Source organism: Temnothorax longispinosus, chromosome 8, assembly GCF_030848805.1.
Source record: "Temnothorax longispinosus isolate EJ_2023e chromosome 8, Tlon_JGU_v1, whole genome shotgun sequence".
Lineage (NCBI taxonomy): Eukaryota > Metazoa > Arthropoda > Insecta > Hymenoptera > Formicidae > Temnothorax > Temnothorax longispinosus.
The window spans coordinates 7,861,642-7,886,669 of NC_092365.1; the positions used below are offsets into that span (position 1 = coordinate 7,861,642).

General features: G+C 42.0%; 1 protein-coding gene and 2 pseudogenes across 1 annotated transcript in view; 1 reads left to right on the forward strand and 2 right to left on the reverse strand.

Annotated features, from left to right (window-relative positions):
- LOC139817702 (uncharacterized) overlaps positions 1-25,028 on the forward strand; it is a 214,246-nt gene that overhangs the window by 41,276 nt on the left and 147,942 nt on the right. The gene's annotated exons all lie outside the window — the stretch shown is intronic.
- On the reverse strand, positions 4,795-20,522 carry LOC139817741 (uncharacterized; annotated as a pseudogene).
- On the reverse strand, positions 19,292-24,834 carry LOC139817742 (uncharacterized; annotated as a pseudogene).

Here is a 25,028-nt window from a genome sequence, read left to right on the forward strand (position 1 = left end):
TATAAAAAAAATGATCGAAGTATATAAAGTCACTACTTTCTTCGATTTCATCGATGTCAATTTTATAGTCCGGTAACCACGAGTGATTATTGTCAAGCGTCATTTCTTCTTGCTCACTGCTATGAAAAAATAAAAAAATGTTCACTTCGCGAAAGCTAATGTTTGTTTCGTTGACATTCGCCGCAATCCTTAATCATCGGAGCGGGACCGTCGATGTGCGTTCGCTGCCACGGTTGGTTGTAATGTTCGTCACAGCGACGATAGGTCTGAACCTCCGAATCCGTCTTTATATGCTCCGGAAGCTTGTCCCACACGTAGTAAATGTGATCGCCGCACATTTGCAACAGAACGGTTTTCGGCACAAATTGCAGCTGTTCGGCGCTAAAATCGCGAATGTCCGAAGGTCTCGACAGCAGGACGAACATCTTTGCGATTGAGCGATAAAAGAATCTTTTTTCCAGAGCATTTGCACGTGATAATGTTCAACCATACAATAACGAAGAAACCGCGATACTTTTCAAACGATATATCACTCTCAAATCTGACTACTGCGGCTCGATGCGCTTCATCCCTCGTTATATACCCTTTGCTCTCTCTCTCGCTCCAACTGATTTTTTGAAAGATCTTTTCCTTTGTTTCGCGTACTGCGTCGTAAAAAAATAGCGTGAAATTGTTTAGTCTACGCGATAACACCCCCCTTTTCCTCGAAAATGTTGTTTACAACGAACATGTTCCAACAGGTTCGATGCGTTATCGGGTCGATCATCGTCCCGATGACGTCATTTCTTCCTTTGTCTTTAACGTACTGCGTAGATAGATTGTTTTTTAAGTATAAATCATACTATATTTTCTTCGCGCGCATTTCTATTCGAGCCGTATATGCGACGTCCGCCAAAACTCCGGCTGCTTGAATTTGCAATCAAATATCGCATATCATAACATAGAAGCGAGGCACCGATGTTCTGGCGGACATCGGCGCTCGCAGGTGTAATGCGAGACGTATCGCGACTATCAGTTTTATACACCGCCATTATATTTTTTTCTCTGGCGACTTCTGCAACCGTCATTGAATTCAGTCTCGTCGAGTCCGCGCAAAGTGTTACACGTATATATTTTTTATAAGTTTCTTGTGTACGAACGTGTTTTTTTTGTGTTTGGGGTGATTAAAACTAAGTTTCTTGTAATGTCTCCGCGCGAACTTTTTTTGCCTAAAGACATAGAAGACAGTAAAATTTTGGGGGGGCCCGACGCTCTCCAGTTTGAAGACGCTATAGAGGTATTTGAAGGCGCTCCTCCCGCGCCCCGGCTTCCGTTTGGGGGCACGATATCCGCGCCCGGCCGCGCGCGGGAGGACCTGTTCCGCCTGACGAGGGGCCGATTTCCCCTCATGGACGAGACGCTGATTGCCTACGCGAACCGCGTAGCGAGTTTGTAGAGATAAAAACGTCTACTACTAAAGAGTATAAGTTTATGGCGAGACGCTTACTAAACGTAGTACTCCACGCACGTGGAGTAGCAATGGAACAAGACTATGATTCCCGAAGATTATTTCGAAGAATGTTGCAAGACCTTGGAGAATTTTGCATCGACAAACTACGCAGTGCGCTATCGAGTTAGTCTTACCCATTGTACGCCGCCTAGCGGCGTCGTTGCGAACGAGGCCCCCGCGAACCGACGGATCCCGCGGCGCAACCGCGGACCTCTACGCGGCCCCCGCGGACCCCCACGCGGACCCGCGGCGCGAACGCGAACGCGGACCCCCTCCCCCCCGCGCGGACCAGCGGCGCGGACCAGCGGCGCGGGTGAGTTATCCCGGTGAGTCATCCCGGTGAATCATCTAGGTGAGTCATCCCGGTGGTATGCCAAGGTCACCCCTCCCCCTCCCCCTTCCCCTCGTAATCCGATACCCCTGTGTAACCCGATACCTCCCTCCCCCTCACCCCCGCAAAATACGATACCCCTGTGTAACCCGATACCCCCCTCCCCCTCACCCCCGCGAAATCCGATACCCCTGTGTAACCCGACACCCCCCATTCCCCTCACCCCCGCGAAATTTGATACCCTCCTCCCTCACCCCCCCGCGTAATCCAATACCCCCCTCTCTCACTCCCTCACCCCCCGCGTAATCCGATACCCCCTCCCTCACCCTCCCTCGGAGCCCCCGGGGTGGAACTCCCTTATATACACTACTGTCGTTGTAACTTTTGAGATGTCGGAGCTCGATCAAATCGGCCTCCCACAGATCGTCGATATTCGTCACTGTGTAATGCAACCGTGGAAATTTTCTGCGCGATGGACGATGCAACGTGTAAGCGTCTTTCGTTTCGAGCCAACGCGTAACTTCGTTACGGGAGAAATTCGGTTTAGCGGCGCGCGTCAGATTATCCGTTGCCGAATAGCCCGCGTAATGTCGCGGATTGTAGTAGAATTTTTAAAGTTCCGTCATTTCTGTTTACTTCAATCGAGTAAGCGTCTTTTCTTCGCCTGCTGCGAATCAACGGTACTTTTCGGCGTCTCCGTCGGTGTGGAACTCTTAGGAAGTCGAAATGTTGCGATATTCGAAGAACTAGCGGTTGATAATTCCTTATTTTTTACTAGTACCGAGGAGACGTTTAAGACGCAAAATAATCGTGCGAACTGAAGTCTCCCTGTTGCTTTCACGGTTTTTCTTTCGCGCATAGTCTCGTTTATCAGGTCGTCGATATTCGAATCTTTTATAACGCTGCCGTCTATAGTCACGACTCCATCTTCGTTCCAGCTAATTCTACTCGGAACTGCTTTATTGAACAAATACTTTAACAGTAAGCGAGCATTCGCGCGAGTTTTTGGTATCCAGTATTCTTGGTAAATGTTTACAATTAGGGCCCCACCTCCGATGACCTTGACCTTGACATATGTTGTCAAGGTCACCCTCCTGAGTGACCTTCAGAAGGTTGCTTTCACGGTTTTTCTTTCGCGCATAGTCTCGTTTATCAGGTCGTCGATATTCGAATCTTTAGTCGAGGTTTAGTCGGGGGTCGCTTCTTATTAAAAAGTTATAAACAAAAAAGTTTAGAAAATATAGCAGCTATTTTGAGTATTGGAAGGCATAAATGACTAATATATATGTCGAAATAGTTCACGCATACACTTTTCACGCGAACCGAGGTTCACGCACACCTCCCCCTGCTTTCGGGGGAGGTGCGGTAGTCCCGAAACAGTTCACGCATACACTTTTCACGCGAACCGAGGTTTACGCACACCCCCCCTGCTTTCGGGGGAGGTGCGGTAGCCCCGAAATAGTTCACGCATACACTTTTCACGCGAACCGAGGTTCACGCACACCCCCCCCCTGCTTTCGGGCCGGCCCGTGCGTAACTGTGCGTAAACCTCGGTTCGCGTGGAAAGTGTATGCGTGAACTTTTCATGCGTGGAAAGTTAATATGCGAGATGCCACATGGGTTAGATGACGCGCTTTAAAAGTATTCAACTATTTAAAGCGCGTCATCTAACCCATGTAAGTATTCTCTGCTTTAACAAAAAGACTTCAATTTATCAACAATTTACTACTTTAAATGTTGTGTTTTGGTAAAGCAGCGACTTTCTCGCAAAATAAAGTATTCTCTGCTTTAAAGAAAAACGTAATATTAGTCGTTTATGCTTCTCAGTACTCAAAATAGCTGCTATATTTTCCAAACTTTTTTGTTTATAACTTTTTAATAAGAAGCGACCCCCGACTAAAACCTTCTGAAGGTCACTCAGGAGGGTGACCTTGACAACATATGTCAAGGTCAAGGTCATCGGAGGTGGGGCCCTAATTGTAAACATTTACCGTATTTTTTTAGTGCTTTTCGACATATCAAAATTACGCTCGTTTGACGCGAAAGCAGCAGCGGCGGCGGCCGCGACGTCATTTTTTGCCATAATACCGTTAGAGTGTGAAGCTGATTCGAGATCGCGCGTTGTCGTTTCGTAGTTGTCGTCAACGTCGTTGTCGTGACAGACCTCGTGAATATCATTGTCCGCATTTTCGTCCTCCTCATCGTTGCGCGCGTCCCGATTTCGCTTTCGCGCTACACGAACAAAGTGAAGATATCGCCAAAGTGCCTCTTTATATTTTTTCCATTTCTCCCCGACGTCGAGTGGCAAGGGTGAATTAAGAATGTGATTCATCTCCGCATCGAGTCGCGATAAAGGTGTTCCAGGTGTACGTACGGAAATATTGGCGTTCTCCGAATTTTCGCTGTTTTCCATCGTTCGTTCGCTACCGACGGCAAACGCGGTGGGGAGCGTTTGTTGCGATAATTGGCGTTGCATTCTTTCGAGATTTTCCGTAGTGATCAAAACCATCTTCTTTACTCTTTTCATAACGCGCGTTTTAATCTCTACCGCCGATAATTTGCGACAGTAAGGCGGCTAATATAGGTCCGATAATATAGGGTAAGAATCCGCCTCGTTGTACCAACAGCTTTCTTTTAGCCTTCAAATTACTGCATTTTGACGCGATGCGTCGCAGTGTCACTTTGTATTTGCTCAATGCGATTTTTTTTCACGTTGTTCGAACGGCACGTTACCTTTGAGCGTGTTAAACACGCATTTGCAGATACACCGTATTAATTTATCGTCAGCGGTCCGTAAGAAGGTCGCGCGTTGATTTTTGTTCAAATACAACAACGCTTCGAGAAGACAGGTATTTTTCTTTCCGATCGAGCGTCTGGCGTTTTTCGTCGCTCTGTCTGATTTCGCGTTATTTTCTTTCTTTTCCATCGCGAAAAAATTACACGATTGACCAGCGTGAGCGCTAGTGCGAGTCTTTTATACGTAACCGTTGGAAAATGATCGACGCGGTACGTAGACGAAATGTGCCGTATCGTCGGGAAAGATGCACGTTCGAAATCGATATTCGTCCAGAGTCGATTGTTTCAGATCGAGTAGTAGATATCCGTGCGGCCTTGACATGGCATCGTAGTATGCCTCTTCTAGAAACTTTGGATCGTTGGGACAGACTTGACGCGCTAAATGACGAATTTGCGCACGATCGCGAGGATTCTTGAAAACCACGATGTAATTTGCATTGAGCGATAAATCACGTTGCCCGCGTCCCTGATGAAAAAAAATTTTGCGAGATGAGAATTACGCTGAGATTCTTAAGCCGTGATCAGACCACGGATTGGGATTGAGATTGGATTGAAATTTGACCAATTAGAGCAAAGTTTACTAAACTTGAAGTTAGTTTCCTTTATTCTGATTGATTAAAGAAGGGGTGTCAATAAAGCCGTTTTTTGGCCTACGTCAGAATCGCTCCAAACTGTGGTATTTTCTTCCTACCGATGTAGCTCACAACCTCCTAGAACCGTTTGCTGTCCGAGCAATTAGAGGCTGAGAACGGGCAACTTGAAATCTTAAAAATCAATGGAGTTTTTCACATGGTGGTAGTGCCGGTCTCATTTCAGCATGTCATTGTTGGTAGGGAAGGAGGAAGGGAGGGTGGGGAAGGGAAAGAGGGAGAGCGGGAGATAGAGGGGGAGGAAAGGAGGGAGGGGGGAGGTAGAGGAGAAGAGAAGGACTCAAAAATCGCTCCAAACTGTGGTATTTTCTTCCTACCGATGTAGCTCACAATCTCCTAGAACCGTTTGCTGTCCGAGCAATTAGAGGCTGAAAACGGGCAACTTGAAATCGCAAAAATCAATGGAGTTTTTTATATAGTGGTAGTGCTGGTCTCATTTCAGCATGTTATTGTTGGGAGGGCGGGAGAAAAGGGGGGAAAGAGAGAGAAAGAGAGAGAGAGTGGAAAGGAGGGAGGGAGAGAGAAAGAGGAAAAGAGAGGTAGGGAAAAGGAGGGAAGGGAGGGAGAGGGAGGCAAAGAGTGGCAGAGGGAGGGAGAGGAAGGCAGACCTGCTTCCTCCCGTCTGGTTCCCGTCATTCTCTCTCTCTTTCTTTCTCTCTTTCTCTCTTTCTTTCTTTTCCTCTGCTTCTCCCTCCTTCCCTTTCCTTTCCTCTGCCCCCCTCTGCCTCCTTCTCTCTCCCTCTGCCACCCTCTGCCTTCCTCTTCTTCTTTCTCCCTCCCACCCTTCCTCTGTCTCTCTCCCCCTCTACTTCCCTCCCCCCTACCTCCCACCCTTCCTCTCACCCCCCTTTACCTCCCACCCTCCCTCCCTCCCTCTCTTCCAACAATTACATGCTGAAATGAGACCGGCCCTACCACCATATGAAAAACTCCATTGATTTTTGAGATTTCAAGTTGCCCGTTCTCAGCCTCTAATTGTTCGGACAGCAAACGGTTCTAGGAGTTTGTGAGCTAAATCGGTAGGAAGAAAATACCACAGTTTGGAGCGATTTTTGCCTCCCTCTCTTCTCCTCTACCTCCCCTCCCTCCTTTTCTCCCCCCTCCCCCACCCTCCCTTCCTCCTTCCCTACCAACAATAACATGCAGAAATGAGACCGGCACTACCACCATGTGAAAAACTCCATTGATTTTTGCGATTTCAAGTTGCCCGTTCTCAGCCTCTAATTGCTCGGACAGCAAACGGTTCTAGGAGGTTGTGAGCTACATCGGTAGGAAGAAAATACCACAGTTTGGAGCGATTCTGACGTAGGCCATAAACGGCCTTATTGACACCCCTCCTTTCAATCCAATCTCAATCCCAATCCGTAGTCTGATCACAGCTTTAGGATAACTGCCTTTGGTAAAGAGATCCACGATCGCGTCGTTCGATGACGATTCTCTCATAAGATCGTCGATTATCACCAATTTAGGGGAAAGCGGATCGGCGGAATAATCTTCCGGACGTGGCAATCCCTCGCAAAATTCAATTATGCTAAGGGTCTCGTTCGGATGGATTATAACTTTGTAGTAGTGCATCCCTGCACGTCGAGCCAACAGAATTTTACCACTAGAAAGAAAAAAGGCGCCCTGTTGAGCGCTCCAATTGCTGCCGTGGCCTGCGCATGTTCCTAGGCCCGCGCGCAACCGCCATATTCCTTCATTGTGTTTTCTGTTCGTCGAGCAACACACATCGTACGTCGGTTTTTCCCGGTTTTTCAGACTCTTCAGTTATTTGTGGACCCTGTCATGGGTAAATCCTCGCGCAGGAAACGCTCTAGATCTCCTACCTAGATACCAAATCTTTCAAAAGGGCAAAATATCTTGCTTTGCAGAAATCCGAGAATAATTTCGCTGCGATAATGGAACTCCCCTCCTCTCTTAACGAGGATTTTCGTTGGTGGCTGTCGATCCTATCAAATTGCCATCAGAAAAATTTTATTCGAACAGGTAACTATTCGACGGAAATATTTTCAGATGCCTCACTTACCAGCTGGGGGGCCGCATGCGGAACCAATAGTAGCCATGGTGGTCCGAGGAGGAGCGTCTTTTGCATATCAACGTGCTGGAATTAAAGGCGGCTTTTTACGCTCTTAAATCCTTTGCGGCCACATCCCGTGACTGCGACATCCTTTTGAAGCTGGACAACACGATAGTTTTATCATACATTAATCGTTTCGGATCGGTCAGATTTCCGGTTCTGTCTTCGATCGCCAAAGATATCTGGCAGTGGTGCGAGGAGAGAAACTTTTTTCTCTTCGCTTCTCACATACCCTCGTCGGAGAACGTTGTCGCGGATAGTGAATCTCGTCGTTTGGATACAAACACCGAATGGTCACTGTCCAAATCGGGTTTCAGAACGATTTTTCGACGGTTCGGTCCCTTCAAAATCGACCTTTTTGCTTCCGCTTTAAACGCAAAATGTGACACGTACGTTTCTTGGCTACCAGATCCCGGATCCTTTGCAGTGGACGCTTTTACTCTATCTTGGGAGGGGCTTTTTTTCTACGCCTTTCCTCCTTTTATTTTAGTTACCAGAGTATTGCGCAAAATTATTGACGACAGAGCGGAAGGAGTGGTAGTGGTGCCTTGGTGGCCCTCGCAATCCTGGTTCCCTCTCTTTCAGAGCATGTTAATCGAAGAACCTCTGATTCTTTCGCCATCTAATAATCTTCTCTCCGCTCCTCTTAGGTCTCAACATCCGGCGGCGAACTCCCTTTCCCTGGCAGCAGGGATATTATTTGGCAGGCTTTCGCAGCGCGACTAGTTCCTGATTCGGCACTGAACGTAATGCTGGCCTCGCTTGCCCCAGCTACAATCCAACAATATTCACGGCCCTTACGATCATGGTGGTTCTTTTGCAAAGATCGCCAGACCGACCCATTCTGTCCAAGAGCGGAAGACGTCCTCGCCTTTTTATCAAAAGAGCTAGATAGTGCTGGCTCATACTCCGCTCTGAATACATCAAGATCGGCGGTTTTTTAAATTTCTGCCAATAAAATCGGTGATCACCCTTTGGTACGGCGCTTCTGCAAGGGAGCGGGTGTTTTGAAACCGCCGCATCCGAAATATGATTTCATTTGGGACCCGGCCCCAGTGGTTTCTAAACTAGGTTCTTGGCAGGGTTCAAAATAATGCATTACTTTTTGTAATGTATTACGGTTTCATTAAAGATTATTTTTTTAATAACCAATACGAAGGTTTACAATTACGCATTACTTTTTAAATAATTAGTGCGATTTTTTTCATTACGCATTACTTTTCAAATAATCAATGCGGTTTTTTCCATTACGCATTACTTTTTAAATAATTAATGCAATTTTTTTCATTACGCATTACTTTTTAAATAATTAATGCGATTTTTTTCATTACGCATTACTTTTTAAATAATCAATGCGATTTTTTTCCTTACGCATTACTTTTCAAATAATCAATGCGGTTTTGTTTATTACGCATTACTTTTTAAATAAATCAATGCAATTTTTTTCATTACGCATTATTTTTTAAATAATTAATGCGATTTTTTTCATTACGCATTACTTTTTAAATAATCAATGCGATTTTTTTCCTTACGCATTACTTTTCAAATAATCAATGCGGTTTTGTTTATTACGCATTACTTTTTAAATAAATCAATGCAATTTTTTTTATTACGCATTACTTTTTAAATAATTAATGCGATTTTTTTTATTACGCATTACTTTTTAAATAATCAATGCGATTTTTTTTATTACGCATTACTTTTTAAATAAATCAATGCGATTTTGTTTATTGCGCATTACTTTTTAAATAAATCAATGCGATTTTTTTTATTACGCATTATTTTTTAAATAATTAATGCGGTTTTTCCATTTCGGATTATTTTTTTAATAATTAATAAGTAAAGAATAAATTACTTTTAAAAAAATTAATAAGTAACTCATTATTTCTTAATTTGAATTTTTATTACGCCCAGTTACATTTGCGTTACAGCATATATTGTGATTATTGTGGTTCCGATGACTCTTTTCAGCCATTCTTCCAACAAATTATTATATATTTATAAATTATTTATTGAAATAATTTCTTTGATTTTTGTATGTTTTACTACTTCACCCAAGTATGTTCAATCAGGATTCTTATATATTTGCTAAAAAAAAATAATAAAAATAAAATTTTGATTAATGGTTTAATTGAATACAATCAATATACATTGCACAAGTATATATATTTTTGACGTAGAACTACGTCTTTCTTGACAGTGGGTAGGAGGTAATATTGGGAGCAACGGTGACGGTGGACGTGGACGGGGACGGGGGACGGGGGACGGGGATGGGGTGGAGACGGTGGACGGGGACGAGGGACGGGGGACGGGAGACAAATGCAACGGCAACAAATGCAACAAAAACATGTCACACTTTGAACGTTTATATCTTCGGAACTAATAATCGTAAAGTAATGATTAATACGTCATTAGATAGCTTATATAGTCCCATTTCCTCTCGAAAGTATTGAAAGTCTCAAAAAGCTTCCTCAATGAGGAAGCCAAACAATTATCTATCTATATAAAATAGAATGTCTGTATGTCTGTTTGATCTTTATACACTCTTAAACTATTTGACCGATCTGGACCAACTTTTACATAGTTATTCTTTACATCCTTGCGCAAAACATAGGCTACGGAACCTAGATATATTTCATTTACCGATCAGCGATTTTATCCCTTGCTTTTCCCGCGCGTTTTTTTAGAAATTTTGAGATTGCTCGCTCGCAATGTATACAAAACCTCGATATTTCACTTATAACCGATTACCGATTTCATCCCTTGGTTTTTCCGGGCGTTTTTTTCGGGAATTTCGAGATTGCTTGCTCAAACAAGAAGAAACTTGAACATTGCTTTCTCATTATTTTACTTTGCTTATAAAGTTTCCTCTATAAGCGAAAAAAATGATGAGGAAGCAAGTTTTAGATAAAAATTTAGAAATGCCACAAAAAAACGGCAGTTTACTTTAAAGTAAATATAGTAAAACATTTCTTGTTATACTGCTAAAAAATTTTTAATTTGAAAGAAGAACTAATCAACCAAATTTTAAAGAATCATATATAAAAAAATTGCAAATATAATAAATATAAGCGAAAAAAAATCAAATGGGCACAGTAACAATTACTGTCCTGCCGCAATCAACAACGTAGAATTACGTCAACTGTCCTTACTTCATGTTAAAGTATACAGCAAAGGACAGTTGACGTAGGGCTACGTCAACACGAAGTAGTGACAGTTAATGCAACAAAGACATCGCACGATTAATTAAGGATAGATCGCGGATCCTTCACATTAAAATTTGACAGTGTTAAAACTACAAAAAAATTTATGTGCGGCTAATCTTTAATATGGGACAGTAAACTCTTGATAAGGACACAAAAGTAGTGTCGAAACGTCGAATGAATTAATGTAATACTACGATATTAAACGTCAGTCAAATAATGATCAAATAATCACTCTTGTTATTTTATTTAAATTACGCTTTATCAAACACACGGTATGAAGTTAAATTTTACACATCATAAATATTTAATGGATATGATATACATTATAATAATCAATATTTTTATTACACGTTATATTTTGCGTATTACTATTGTATTGAGAACGCGATTATCCATCCAATTTTTTTTTACATTTTATTGTTATTTATTATTAGTATTAATTATTTTTTATTTTTATTCTCATGTTCGGTACCAAAACAAATTCATATTATATTTTAACTTACATTATATTTTTTAACTATATTACACATACAAATGTTCTAAGTTAACGGTATTTTTTTCCTGCATTTGCTTTTAATAATACTCGTTGCTCAAAATGCTCATCCTTAAGTCGATTGTATTTTGGTAAATTCATCATAGTTGTATGTACACGTACAATTTACGTACTATATTCATTCTTCGCCTACTATATGTGTGTATTAAGCAGGGATGAACTGTAATATTTATTTTCAATAATCCGTACATAAAACGAACAATAAACAAAAATTTCAACGATTTTTTCCATTACGGATTAATTTTTAAATAATTAATGCGTTTTTTTTTCATTACGCATTACTTTTCAAATAATCAATGCGATTTTTTCCATTACGGATTACTTTTTAAATAATCAATGCGATTTTTTTCATTACGCATTACTTTTTAAATAATTAATGCGATTTTGTTTATTAAACATTACTTTTTAAATAATCAATGCGATTTTGTTTATTACGCATTACTTTTTAAATAATCAATGCAATTTTTTTCATTACGCATTACTTTTTAAATAATCAATGCGACTTTTTTCATTACGCATTACTTTTTAAATAATCAATGCGATTTTTTCCATTACGCATAATTTTTTAAATAATCAATGCAATTTTTTTTATTACGCATTACTTTTTAAATAATTAATCCAATTTTTTTCATTACGCATTACTTTTTAAATAATCAATCCGATTTTGTTTATTACGCATTACTTTTTAAATAATCAATGCGATTTTTTTTCATTACGCATTACTTTTTAAATAATTAATGCGATTTTTTTCATTACGCATTACTTTTTAAATAATCAATGCGATTTTGTTTATTACGCATTACTTTTTAAATAATCAATGCGACTTTTTTTATTACGTATTATTTTTTAAATAAGTAATGCATTATTTTTTAATTTGAATTTTCATTACTCTGGTTCTTGGTTTCCCCACCAAAATCTCTCTTTAGACATACTCACGAAAAAACTCGTGTTAATGTTAGCGTTGTGCTCCGGTCAATGCTGTCAAACTTTGGCGGCTATTAAAGTTTCTCAAATATCCCTAACCAGAGATAAAGTCACTATTTGAATAGCGGATCGCTTGAAAACATCGGTGCCGGGTCGCTCTCAACCATTACTTTCGTTTTCTCGTTTCACATGCCACGATAACTTATGCATTATAGCGCTTATTTCTGATTATTTAGATCGTACAGTCAATTTGCGCCCAGTCGGTTGTGACTCTTTCTTTATCACTTTAAAAAAGCCCTATAGCCCCGCGGGAAGTCAGACCATCAGTCGATGGATACGAAGTACTCTCGTGGCCTGTGGAGTTGATGAGTCTTTTTCGGCGCATAGCACGCGTCACGCGTCTACTTCGCTAGCGGCCAAGAAAGGGGTTTCACTGGATCTCATAAAAAGGGCCGCGGGTTGGTCCGGAGAATCTCGCATGTTTGCTACGTTCTATAATCGTCCGATCGTCGAGTCAGACACATTTGCAAATTCGATTCTCGCTGCGGGTATCAACTCTGTACTCCCTTAAGTGAGTTATCTTCTCCTTTTGGATTTTGAATTAAAAAAAAACCGATATGTACTTTTATTTATGAGGGCCAGGTAATTCGCGTGGTGAACAGCTACAAAGTTATAATCCATACGGACGAGACCCTCGGCATATTTACTGATTAAACGAACTCACCGAGTGAAGTTCGATCGTAATTATGCTAGAGCAGGCCTGTCTAACCTGCGGCCCGCGGGCCACTCGTGGCTCTTTCCCCTACCCCGGAGCTCGAGCTCGACTCCCTCCACTCTTCCAGTTGGTTTCCCGACTCTTCCCATATTTGACACGTATTTCTAGTCCTAGCGGATATAGCATCTAGCATCTTAGCTTGCTTATGAGCTTACTGTTCCCACGTTACGACGTGTATGCACAGTACAACTTAAAGGCTTAAACCATATTATTAAAACTGAATAATATTTCAATAAGTTATTTATTGATCGGCCTGACTGGCAATAATTGATTAATGTTAAACAACGTTTTGATCTTTAATTTGGGTCTCCTTATCAAATTACATTTAATGCTGGAACAAAATAAATTGCCGGTAACAAATATAAAATAGAAACAATAATACAAATTACATATTCAACTTACATGGATCATTAAGCATCAAAAGTTATAAATTACTAGTCATCGTTAAAACTTGTGTAACGGGGCGATAGAACAAAGGAATGTAAAACTTAGCACTCGGTCGTCAGTAACTGTGTATGTAAACTTTACATTCTATGCAATTTTATTTATTTTGTGATTATTTATGACATGACACATTTATCAGTCGTTCGTCGGGCGTTATACGTGACGGTCATACCGCACTAAGTTTACATTCCTTTGTTCTATCGCCCCGTTACACAAGTTTTAACGATGACTAGTAATTTATAACTTTTGACGCATAAGGGTCGATTCAGATACAGCCGTGCCGTATCCGTACCGTGCACGAAACAGAAACATCAGACAAGGATGGAGACAACATTAGACAAAGATGGAGACAATAGGTATCTTTGTCTGATGTTCTGTTTCGTGCACGGTACGGATACGGCACGGCTGTGTCTGAATCGACCCTAATGGTCCATGTAAGTTGAATATGTAATTTGCATTATTGTTTCTATTTTATATTTGTTACCGGCAATTTATGTTGTTCCAGCATTAAATGTAACTTGGACCCAAATTAGAGGTTGAAACATCGTTCAACATTAATCAATTATTGCCAGTCAGGCCGATCAATATATAACTTGGTATTATTTCACCAATTTCACCAACATTTGGCGAAAGATCATTTTTGAATAATATTTATATTCCTACTATTATTATATACTTTTATAACTATAAACTCTACTAACGATGTCGAAAAGACAACGCGAAGATACGTCCAATCGTCAATTTCAACAGAGCTGAGAAATTGATTTTTTTTTTTAATGCGGAAAATAAACCACAGTGTTTACTATGTTACACTGTAATTTTCTCTATGAAATCTTTTAATATTTCTCGCCATTATAGCACTAGTCATGAAAAAGATTACGGGCATTATCGTGGAGACATTAGAAAACATATTTTGAAAAGTTTCAAAATGCAACAACATTTGCCAGAAAATGTTGAACAAAATCTACTTTCAAATAAAACCTTGCAACAACAATGTCTTGCAGCATCTTATGCCATTTCTTTAGAAATTGCACGAGCGAAAAAGTGCTTTTCAGATGGAAAGTTTATTAAAAAGTGTGCAATTGAAATGGCTAGAGCTTTCGATAATACACGTGCAATACAATTATTCGAACAAGTACCATTATCGCGCCAAACTGTTACTCTTAGAATTAAAGAAATTGATATGGACATTAAACAAAAGTTAAAAAATTTATTGCAATCTTGTCGATATTTTTCACTATGCCTTGACGAAAGCACTGACATTTCAGACATTAGTCAATTATGTATATTTGTGAGATGTATCCAAAACGACTTTTTTATTAATGAAGAGTTGTTGTCATTGGCTTCATTACACGATACAACGAAAGGTATTGATATATTTAACGCTGTCTGGGAACATGTAAATGAATTTTGTAACGGTTTCGAAAAATGTACTGCTATTGTAACTGATGGAGCAAAGGCAATGGTAGGAACTGAAAATGGATTTTGTGGCCAATTAAGAAAGCATAATATTTTTTGTCGAATGATACACTGCATCATTCATCAAGAAGCCTTATGTGGGAAAATTATAAAGATGGCTTCAACAATGAAATTAGTAACGAAGATAACAAATTTAATTAGAGGCGGTAATAAATCATTATCTCATCGCAAATTTCAGGCATTTTTGCAAGAAGTAAATGCTGCATATGGAGATCTACCATTGCATTGCGAAGTTCGCTGGTTGAGTGCTGGTAAATGTTTGAATCATTTTTTCGCTCTTAGGAAAGAAATACCAATATTTTTAAAAAATAAAGTTAAGGAGGTTCGATGGCTTCATCGGAGGGAGTAGTGGGACGCGGGGGTTCTGGAAACAGCGCACTAGCGTTTGAAGTAGTGGGAATAAAGGGGATTGCTCTGATTGGTCGCCGCGTGTATAATGCGTGCTGCTGTTCACGTCGTTCACGACCATGACAGTCTAGCAGACGAAAAATCAAGCAATTTATGCTTTAATAATTAATTTTTCTACGAAATGTGCGGTAACCTTCCCCTTTCTTTCGCTCATTTATTTGTAAATTATTAAGTTACATGTGCAATTTCTTTTTTTTTATCATTTGCATTTTTTCTTGCACTTATTTCATTCTGAAGGTATATGCAATATGTCATTTCCCATAAAAACCTATGTTAAAAATGCAGCCAGTTTCATGAAATTTTAATATGTTGTTCTGGAATGCAAAATAGAATTATGTGAATTTTTCACCGTCCCGTTTTGAAAAAAATCTAATCCAAAAATTGTACTTTTTAAATTTTTGGAGTAGATTTTTTTCAAAACGGGACGGTGAAAAATTTCTAATAAATTCACATAATTCTATTTTGCATTCCAGAACAACATATTAAAATTTTATGAAACTCTCTGCATTTTGTTGTAGCCATCGAACCTCCTTAAGAGCGATGTCGCTGATTTGGAAAAATTATTTTACGATTCAAAATTTTTGAGTGAGCTTGCTTTTTTGGTTGACATTACACAACATTTGAATGAACTTAATTTAAAATTACAAACTCAGAAGCAAACTATCTCAAATTTAATGCATCATATTAATGGATTTCGGAATCGTTTAACTGTATTTAAAATAGAACTAATAAAAGACGAATTAGTTCATTTTTTTTTGTTGTGAAGAATTAAAAAAAGATTTTTCTTCTATAAGTTTCATCCATTTTTCCTATTTTATAGATAACATTAGTAATGAATTTAATTCTCGTTTTACCGATTTTGACGATTAAAAAATTGATATTATTCTTTTTAACAACCCAATGACAGTTGCAATCGATCAACAAAAAGCTGAATATCGAATGGAGTTGTGCGATCTACAGGCCGATCCTTTTCTGATGGGACGATCAGAAAGTGGATTAGAATTTTTTAAGCTTTTATCGAAAACCACTTATCCTAAATTAAGAGATTTTGGCCTTAAAATCTGCTCCATGTTCGGTTCAACTTACCGTTGTGAGAGTGCGTTTTCAGTAATGAAGCAAATAAAAAGTAAAAGTCGTGCTTCGATGACTGATGCTGCATTGTCACATGCAATGCGGATTGCAACATCTGAAATCTGTGTTGACATTTCAACATTTGTTGATCGAGCAGTACATCCATAAATTTCGCATTAGACAAAGTATATCATGTCAACATACAAAATGGCATTGTAAATTATTGTAATTATTATATACTATATTATATATTATTATATTATACGACACGTCAGAGTGATAAGCTCGTTTTAACGCTTTGACACACCGGTAATTGCTCCGCAAGTAAGAAAATTATATTTAACACTGATAAATCGCGGTTTTAACACGTTATGACTCCGCTTTTGGTTTTGTAAGGACAATCGATCTTTCCTTTCTACCTTGTCTTCCAACCTGGGAGTTTAACGTTTGCGAGATTATTGAACGACTGTGTTTAAGATGCGATTGACATGGAGCACGTGCATACCGGCATATATTTACAGTCTACCGAACTTCTGTATGATTTCTATTTTACACTTTTTGTTTTATCCGTTGACTGCGCTTGACTTACAGTTTATTGTGGAATTTATTTTTAACTTACACTTTTTGTTTTACTCGTTGACTGCACCTATTTGGCTCATAGTTTTTATTTTCTATTTACACTTTTGGTTCACGCGTTACCTGCTCCGATTTGATTCATTTTTATGTATTATCGTCGTAAATTTAGACTGCGCCTGATTGACTTATGTAGATCAACTTCGTCGAATTTTATGTATTATCTTCGGGAACATCATGTATTTTCTTTACGCTGAAGATGACACAAAAAAGTGTCGAAACGTCCGTTTTTATTATAATATATTTATTGTTACAATAATTTGATTGCGCATTAATTACCGCGCTTGGTTCCTATTGCCTCCTTATTTCCTTTACTTATTGATTTATTCAGGAGAGCCTACTTTTATTTAATTTATATTATATATTATATTCTGAAAAAGTCGCATATATATACCGAGATATCACCATCAATACCATACTCAGTTATATTGCTTTATGCGTAAATAAGAATATGACACGCACTTGTGCTCTGTATGCGTATTCTTAGTTACGCATAAAGCCATCGAATATAGCTATTCTACTTCTACTCATGCTGCAAGAAACCGCTACCCCACTACTGATACTACTGGATGGTGGGGGAAGTCTGAAGTGGTAAGAGTGGGAGCAGTGGCTCCTTCGCTTCGAGCAGTTAGACAGGTCTGTGCTAGAGAGTCTCGTCCGGATGGACCTCCCTCCCCAGTTCTTTTCAAACTTTGCTCTTTCCCACCCATTAACTTTAATTGGCGACTTACTGGCCTTTACTGTTTTGAACTATGAAGGAATATGGCGGTTGCGCGCGGGCCTAGGAACATGCGCAGGCCCACGGCAGCGATTGGAGCGCTCAGAGCGCTTTTTTTCTTTCTAGTGGTAAAATTCTGTTGGCTCGACGTGCAGGGATGCACTACTACAAAGTTATAATCCATCCGGACGAGACCCTCTAGCATAATTACGATCGAACTTTACTCGGTGAGTTTGTTTAATCAGTAAATTATATTTTTCTTCGCCGCTGCTTCCTTGCGCGCGTCGTATTGTAATTGACGATAAGCCTCCTGCCACTCCGCGTAATAAAACAAAACTCTCTCGAAACGTACGTCGGACATGTGAGATAATTGTCGGAGAAAGGTTTTCACGAAGATTGTCTTCCCGCAACCGGTGGGTCCACACACGATCGACGTCCAGGGATGTTTTCAGCGCACATCCATTTTGCGAAATGATTGACTCGAATTTCGCACGTGACTTTTAAAAAAATAATTTGAGGAGGAGAGGGGCTGGGGGGATAAGGTAATCAACGGCGGCGGCGGCGGCGAACGCGCGCACCAGCGTACCCCCGCAAACGCTCGCGCAAGCGAACATCACCGCGGACGTCGATCAGCTGATTCGCGCGCCGCGGTGGGCATAAGCTTATCCACCCGTCTTAGCTTACGATTCCGCAGCGAGAGCATCGCGATCGACGAGCTTGTACGCGATGCTCCGAGCGGAGAAGTGTGAGAGAAAAAATAAGCGCGGGGAAAGGGAAAGGGTGAAATTACATGATACACCTATTTACGCTTTAAATGTGAAAATATTTTATTTTTCAGAGATTTTCTGAAGAAAGAAAACACAAATTTCAAGAAATTTTATATTTAAACAAACACAGAATATATTTACATATTGCTACATTATATTTTTTGTTACATATGTACAAAAAGCCATTTACACTTACAACTATTTACAAAATTTAAAAACTATTTACAATTAATACGAAAACACTTTTTTACTCTAATGTGGCAAAAAACGTGTTAGCCTAACTTAAAAATAAAGAAGAAGGAGAAGGAGAAAAAGTTATTCACTTCACGTAACCGTACGGAAGTGAATAACGATTATTGATAAATCTACGTTTTACCAATACCGGTGCACACGTTTTCGTTTCTTTGCGAGTTATAATTTCGTGAAACGCGGTGCGCCGAATTGCACTAAAACGCAGATTTATCGCCGTCCCCGCCGACGACGTACCATCGCTTCCTCCTCCCTCTTCCTCTCCTCTACCCTCTCTCTCTCTCTCTTTGTATTATTAAATTCTTAATACTATTGAAATTTACAACTAAAGAATTCTTATAATTTAAAGTATGTGACGTGACATGCGGCCACCGCCCAGACGATAGCTCGGCCGAGGGAAAGGTCGGGGATGGCGCCTCGACTCGAGTGCGGGAGAGTTAATTGCGTTAACTAATTATTTTCTCTAGTTAGATTTTGTAGGAACGACAGGTGGTGCCGGAGCAGTAGATTGACGACGGAAAATGTAACGGCGTGAGTCGCAACGAGGGAAGGAAGGACACTGAGGGGACGCTGAAGTGAGCGGTTGACCGGCGGGCAGGTCACGCAGGCCCCCGCCGCCAAGGCGTATAGTAGGTCTCGCCCAGCACATCACTGGCCCCGTCGCAGCATAAGGGAAGGGCGCGTCACCGCTACCGCGGAGCGAGTGGACGCCCTGGACGCCTTACCCCGGCGGCACTTGGGGCGCCGAGCAGGATAACCACGGCTTGGCCAGCCGGGCTAACACTGAGATGGGCCCATACGCTATGACAGTCAGTTAAAATTGCCGCGGGCAGGCAGCGGATGCGAGCGGCGCCGCGAGCAGGGCGGCACGCACGACAGATCGACGGGGCAAAAAATCGCGGGCGCATGCGTGGAACCCAGCGTGGTCCTGCCGGGCCGGCCGCTCATCACTGTCGAACCAGCCGCAGCCGAGGAGCCACCCCCGGAAAAGTGTCCCGACGCCGCCAAACAGCAGCGAGCAGCTAACTTGTAAGATCTCTACTCCGGTGCCACCGCGATAATTAGGACTTGATCTCGGCCAAGGCCCGACCTTGTTAATTGTACATACCGATTAGATTACCGTATAAATTGGTCAGATTACTGTGCGGATGCCGCTTAGGTTACCTCGGCATTTTGATAGAACGCGTGGTCGTGGGGCGGCCGAGATAGAATCCGGAAAGTATTAGAAAGCTCTCCTCGGAAGCTCAGATGTGGCCGAAAGTCAATTTGCGTTTATTGTATCATATTGCGTGTTTGTGAACAGAGGCGTGCCGCGAACGGCGCGTAGCGTGGAACACCATGTGCGTTGTTGCGAACGTGCCGGGATAAGTGTTATTGCGTCGCGAGGAGAAGCGTATCGCGGGCCGTGCGTTTTGGGAGAGATTCTCGTACTCGTGGAGAGCCTCGCGAATACTTTGCGTCGTCGTTCGCGCGGGCAAGTATCGTTGCGCTCGCTCGGCGAGGAGTTTCGCGGACGTACGGTTGAGATATTGCGTTATACATGTCGTATATGGAAATGTCGCGTTGGAATGCTCATTGTGAGAGAGTCGTATCGTGAACATTTCATTGTGAGTATTAGAGTCGTATCGTGAACATTTTGTGTCGGTTATTGCGAACATTAGGGTCGTGTCGCGGATATTCTGCGTCGCTATTGGAAATATTTTGCGAGTCCCGCGAGCGTTAGAGTCATATCGCGGATATCCTGCGCCATTTATTGCGCATAGTCGAGTCATAGCGCGGAGATGTTGTGTCGCTTATTGTGAGTATTGTGAATATTGGAGTCGTATCGTATTTTGTATCGTTTACTGTGACTATTGAGAGTCTCGCGGACGTTAGAGCTGTGTCGCGGAGATCGTACGTTGTATTTGCCTTAGGATCCGCGGCGAGATATTGCGTTACATTGAACCCGCGGAGACGAGGCCCATGTTATTTAAAACTGAAATATATTATTATTTTTGTTACTTATTGTGTGCTGATTGCGCTACGCTCCCTCCTCACTCTCCTCGTCAAAAGACGTAACCGACGCCCTGAGTTAGCGTTCACGCAAGATATATCTGTTGAGCCAGGAATCGAGTCGTGGAAACGTGGTGCGCGTAATCGCACCTGGCGCCTATTCGGATTGTTCCGTCGAGAATATAATATCGCTGATTTCGCGGAGCTACCGTCTTCCGGCAGGTAATTTGCGGCCGCGCCCCTTCGGCTAGCGAGACCGAAGAAAATCGGGTCGCAAGTAATACCTTTTACTTTACACGACTCTATAGTACGTCCGTCTGGTGTACGAACAATATAAGCGTAGAATTTTGGCCCACCCGACACGAACGACTCGATATAGCTGCCGCGGCCGTAGCTCTCGAGTTCGTCCGTCATGTCGCCGAGGAAGTTACCGGTACGCGGTTCGTACTCGTTCGGATCGCTTGTACTTAACCCTTAAAGCGCACACCTCCGAAAAATTACGTAAAGCGCACTGGGGGTATGAGATACCCCAGTGTCTTTAAGTATGTACTGTAACGACGCTATTGACTATTTTATTGCATACAAATTTCTGAATGAAGTTAAAGTCATGTATTTTAAGGATAAACAAAAGTTATAGCGATTTCTTAAAATTAACATTGTTTAAAAAATTATTGAAAAAGACATTTTAATGGGACTTATCAGAGAACAAAGTTCGGAGTGGGGTATCCTACACCCCATGTGCGCTTTAAGGGTTAAATATATACAAGAGTCGGTATCGTAATATAAAACGCGCTTATCTAATGCTTCTAAATATTCGTATAGTTTTAGGCGCGCTTGTGCCGTCGTGTACGCCGCGATCACGACATTTGCCAACGGGGAAGCCACGACCGCCTTTTCTCGTAGCCGCCACGAAACATATATCACCTCGTCGTTGACGGGTGATATGTCGATTATCTCGTGCTCGGGACTCGTGAGCAAAGTCATGAAACGCTGACAAGATTTCACGACCTCGGTCTGCCAAGGGAACGGGCTTGGAAAAATTAGCGGGGATAGAAGACCCTGTTGAGCTTGACTCTAGTCTGGCACTGGCAAATTGGTTCGCTGGCCGAATTTTCCCCAGAAAGAATTTAAACAGAGTTTTGCGACCGAGCGCAGGCCAGGATTCCGGACGATATTGTTCTTATCGAGAACAACACCCTCGGTTTCCGCGTATTCCCGCAGGTATCGTTCTTTCGTCTCGTCATCATGACAATCGTTCGGCCACCCACTAGCTTTTTTTTTAATTTTAAAAATGTATTTATGTATTCGGCGAACAAACCGCCCTGCCGAGTACCGGGTTTATATCGCGCAACTTTATATTGCCATATTTCAGTCACATTTGTCACGCGATATCTTTTCTCGACGGCTTTGTGCAATTCGATGTATACCCAAGTACCCTCGAATTCACGATCGGCGGGGTTATCGTAAGTGCACGCGGCCTGCGAAAACGTTTCGCAGCAACTACGGCATAACGCGAACAATAATTTTTCGCGTACGCAATATGGGAGTACCGGGTGAAAAAGATTGCGCGGTGGAAGTACTCGACATCGGATGAGACCTTCGATCAAATCAAAATTATAATTCGGTACAGTTCCGATTAACGCTCGGCATTCTTCACCGATAAAAATATCGAGGTGACCGATCGGAAAAGCACCGGTTTTCAATACGTACGGATACAGAGAGCATACGTCCACGTAACGTATTTTCACCGTACCTCGAATTTCGCGTCGGGTGGCGATGTTCTCCGTGCGTTCTCCGTAAAACGCGTTGCAAGGATATCGAGAGGCGCGTGTTTCAGTAATGGATGATTTTCTAAATAATCTTTCATCGCCTGATTTTCGCGCAACTCATGGTCGAAAGCGCACTCCCACATCTTCGTCACGAGGTACCCCCTCCTTCGGAGACGACATGTCATCGCGAGTGTTCGTTCGTAGCGCGCGTCGATCGTGTCCTCACGATTCGCGGTCGACGCGGTCGAATGCATTCTATCGCGATTCACTTGAAAACATGTGAAACATCCGTGCCAAAAGCAACCGTGAAATTGTAGTACGTAACGTCGCGTCTTGTTGTCGTCGTCGTCATTAGTCGGCGTCTCGTAATATCGGTCAAAGCGCGTGCCGTCGATTTTATGCTCGCGCTCTCGCCCTGCGTGAATTATGGGATGTCCGAGTTTGTGCTCCGTCCACACTAACCACTGTAGAGCTTTACGTGAGTAATTATCAACGAATCTATATCCTTCCACCGGAATAATTCCTATTTCCTCCTTGCGCAGAAAGTGTTTGCGAAAAACTCTCATGCACGTGGAAGCGATAGTCGTGCATTCATCGAACGGACACACGTTTCCGCATTCCAAAAAAATTTTTCTGAAAGCCATGCACGCGCGTCGAAGAATATCCACGTCGTTACGGCAATATTTAATAATTTCACTTTGAAAATTAAAAATGAAGTTGTTACGCGTCATCTCCGCGTGCCACGAAAGAAACCGTTCGCGTTCTTCCGCTTTCATATGCTCGGGAGAAAAATATCGTGTGTCGGGTATCGGACCGATGTAATCTTGATTTTCGCGGGTGTTAAACAAATGTGGAAAAATGCCTTTATCCGATGTATCCTGCAGCCCGAAAGCTTTAGGTAATTCGGATAATTTCATTGGGATATAATTTAAGCTATCGATAAATTTTGTATGTCCGACCGTCATCACGACAATTTTCGTTCCGTTTAAAATTACTTGTAGCTCTACAGTCTTTTCCGTATTTTCGACTAAATACTTCAGAATAAATTGTGCGTCGAACGCTTTTGCATTATGCGTAATGCAAATAATTTTTTTGGTAACATTTTGTCGTTCGCGTTGCAAAATCGACGAACTCTTACAGGATCGCGACGAAATATAAACTCGCGCACTCCGCACCAACGGCATCGCACTGACATGTCGTCTATTGCGGCGCACGTTTCGCAAATCTGTTGCGCGACGCAGAGAGTCGGTACGTGAACTTTGACGTTCTCTGTACCTTCGAGCGTCTCGTCTTGACGCATTTCGAAATCATAGAACACGAATGCGACGCGTTCTTTTTTGTTACGTTTGTTCGTTGCATCCGTGCTGACATTTTCGTTTCCAACCGATGCCTCTCTCCGCGCCAACGTAGTACTTGTACCCTCGCTCGGGTCTTCGTTTACGTCGGCATTACGTCGAAGAGGCCGCATAAAACAAATGATTACACAGGCACATAACAAATAAAAAGTGTCTTGGCCGAGACACTACACTAGTGTATTCCCATGTACTTTGACCCGCTGAATCCGAATCCAAAGTCAGAATTGTCAGATTGACTAAAATTTATGAGATAATATCAAAAAACATACTTTTTTAGTACATTTTGAGCCGTAATGAAAAAGCGCGAGCTAGCTTCGAAATTCTGACCGTGAATTCGGATTCAAAAGCTTGAATTACATAACAATTGACTAGATTTCTTAATAAAAAAAAATGGCAGATCCAATATGGCAAACCCAATATGGCGGATGTTTTTTCAAATTGATCCGATTTGCTTGAAACTTGGTACTCGGGGGTTTTGGTGGTCGCTGAGTACGAATCTGATGTCAGTTTTCCAAAATTCAAAATGGAAGATCCAGTATACCCGATGAGTTTTTGAAAATTGACCAGATTCGCCTAAAATTTGTTACTCGAGGGTTTTCGGGGTCGCTGAATACGAATCTGACGTCAGATCATAACATAATCACACTAAAAATGCAGTTTTTCCCACATAACTCTGAGAAAGTACAAATCTTATATATATATTTAACGTCCAAGACCACAATAAAGTCAAAGTATATCCATGACTTGATCCTTCTGCAACCAGGGTACTTCCACGTGGTGACGGTGGGCAACGGATTTATTCCGGCGTTATAGATACGTATCTAACCCATAAATTTCGCCTTTTTAGGGTTTTCAACCTAATACCTGCGACTGGTCTGATTACGTCACTCACACACACACTGAACTTGACGCAGCTTCATCTGAATCACGCGTGACCCTTCCGCAGCCGGCGCCCAAACTAGGGCGCCGTAAAGCATCACGGCCTGCACGGTCGTGGCGTATAATCGGCGAGCACGACCGCTCGCTCCTCCCAGGTTAGACATCAACCTTGCCAGGCTATTTGCCACACCTTTTGCCCTGGGAGTTAGACAAGCAAAGTGCTCACCGAAACCCCAGGAGCCATCCAACCAGAGGCCCAGCACTTTCATGCTGGCCCCCACGGAGATACGGGTTCTTTCCACTTCTATATGGGCCACGGGCGGCTTCCCCGCAGACTTGTCGTAGAAAAACAGCCTGCGTCTTCTGGGGGGCCACCTTAAAACCCTACTTGCGCATCGTAGCCACCACTGCCCTCACTGCGACATTCGCCTTTGCTCGGGCCTCATCCCAAGTATCACTCTCG